The following is a 1,949-nucleotide window of genomic DNA, read 5'->3' as shown; positions in this document are numbered from 1 at the left end:
CTGTGGAAATAACCAGACACTATCATTAATATCATATACAAGCAAAATATTGCTGAATATCATTCAAAAATTACTAGGATTGTGCATTGACAGAGAATTGTAAGAAGTTTATGCTGGATTTAGAAGAGGCTGTGGCACCAGGGATAATATAATTATTGATGAGAAATGGATCCTGGCTTAAAGCAGAGAATACCAGAATAATGTCTGTTTGTGTGTTTTATTGTAGCGTTTTACTTGTGGATCTAAACAAATTATGGTTAACATTGAGAAGAATGTGTACCCCAGAACACTTAATTGTATTCATGTAAGATCTAGACAAAGAAACTGTTATCAGAACTGAGCAAGTGAGCACTGTATGGTTTAAAATCAGGAAAGGGGTACGTTAGAATTGCATGTTTTTTCCTAATCTATTCAATCTGTGTTGTTGTATGCCATTGAGTTAGAACCACCCTATCGCTGACATTCCAGCATATTTTAAGAGGCAGTTAATTGCACAGGAGAGTACCCTTGCGCAGGAGAGTACCCATCCTTCTTCCATGGAGCAGCTGGTGGTTTTGAACCACAAACCTTCAGGATTGCAGCACAGATTCAATATGTATGATGAGCAAATCATTTGAGAACCTGGACTCCATGAAAAAGAATATGGCATCAGGATTGGAAAAAGACTCACCAACAATTTGTGTTATACAGATGACACAGCCTTTCTTGCTGAAAGTGAGAACTTAAAACACTTAATGAAGATAATAGATTGCAACTCAACATCAAAAATGACAAAAATCCGTACCAATGAACTGATAGGCAACATTATGATAGGTGGAGAACAGATTGAAATTTTCAAAGATTTCATCTTACTTGGATCCACAATCAAAATTATTGATACCAAGATATCTATTTTGGGAGATCAAGAAATGTATTGCATTCAGCAGGTCTCCTGCCAGGGACCTCTCAAAATTCCTGAGAAGTAATGATGTCAGTTTGAAGACTAAGGTGCACCTGATTCAAGCCATAACCGTTTCGTTCAATTGCTATGTATTTGAGAACTGGCTAATGAATAAGGACGACAAAGAAGAATTGATGCTTTTGAGTACTGAATATCCTATGGACTGCGAAAAACCAAACAGGTAAGTTTTGGGGAAAGTGCAGCCAGTGTTCCATGAAGTCAAGGATGGTGGAGCTTCATCTCACATATTTTGGACATGATGCTAGGAGAGGCTATTCCTTGAAAAGATTATCATGCTTGGAAAGGTGGAAGATCACTAAAAGAGAAGAACTTCAAGGAAATGGATTGACATAATGCAACAATGGGCTCAAGTGTATCAGAGATGATAAGGATGGTACAAATAGGGCAAGGTTCAGATCTGTGGTTGATAGGGTCACTATGAGTAGTACTCATTTCAACAGCACATAACCTCAATAACAGAGCAATTGAAAATATCTGCTTGGTTTAAAAGGAGGAAACCATATTTACATAAACTGTATGGTGATCAAATATTCTGAGAAGCCAGACCATATGAAGAGGAACACAGCATTAAGACTGAAGGAACACATACATGATATAAGCTTGTTGCTGAAAGAAGACAAGAAGCATATATGATAAAGATCAAAGATTATAACTTTCAGTGGAGATTGTAAACTCAAATTATTAAAAAGAAAAAACAACAACAAAGAAAATCTACATTTAAAAACCGGGCAACTTTTGTTTTTATACTGACTTCCTTACTCCTGAACACTTTTAATCAGTCATTAACAGTAATGCAACACGTCTTTTGATTTCTTGACTGCTGCTTTCATGGATGTTGATTTTTGATCTAAGTAAATCATTGACAACTTCTTTCTTCCATCATCATGATCCTGCTTATTGGTCCAGTGATGTGGATTTTTGTTTTCTTGATGTTGAGATGTAACCTATATTGATGGTTGAAGTCTTTGATCTTCAATAAATGTTTTCC

Source organism: Elephantulus edwardii, unplaced genomic scaffold (genome assembly GCF_000299155.1).
Source record: "Elephantulus edwardii isolate Elephantulus edwardi_28Jun2011 unplaced genomic scaffold, EleEdw1.0 scaffold00073, whole genome shotgun sequence".
Lineage (NCBI taxonomy): Eukaryota > Metazoa > Chordata > Mammalia > Macroscelidea > Macroscelididae > Elephantulus > Elephantulus edwardii.
Note: the sequence above shows the minus strand (reverse complement) of the source record.